Genomic DNA, 523 nt, shown 5'->3' with positions numbered 1-523 from the left:
ACCTATCCCCACAAGTTCCAAGTTAATGTAGATATTTTCGCTGCATTTCTCTGTTTGCCTTACATGCAAAAGATCCCCAGTTCAGTTCTGGGAGGAGATCCAAACCCAGACTCCGGGGCTCACAAGCTAGGGCTTGTTCCCTATCCAGATAAATGAGAGGGCTGCATCTGGCATACAATATGCAGATCCAGCAACCCTTTGGAAGATGGATAGATAAATTACCTTGTTCGAATTGGCTTGGTTCTTATGCAGATTGGCTGTTTTTGAGGAACAAATTTACATTTGTTATTCAGAGCTTGTGTGCAGTTTATGATTCCCACTGACTTTCTGTAAAACCACAATCTTAGACTGAGTTTGGCTCAAAGGTGAAGGCATACAAAAGGTGAAATCCAGTAACAAGAGAACTTACACCCAGCAAGCATCTGTATTAAAGTTTGATTTACTGCCAGGCAACAAAATCAATATTTTTGTTATGACTATGTTTTTTCAATTAATTTATTACTATTATTATTACTTCTTTTTC

This window comes from Pundamilia nyererei, unplaced genomic scaffold, assembly GCF_000239375.1.
Source record: "Pundamilia nyererei isolate P.nyererei 1_Seehausen unplaced genomic scaffold, PunNye1.0 scaffold00073, whole genome shotgun sequence".
Lineage (NCBI taxonomy): Eukaryota > Metazoa > Chordata > Actinopteri > Cichliformes > Cichlidae > Pundamilia > Pundamilia nyererei.
This window is presented reverse-complemented; position numbering follows the sequence as displayed.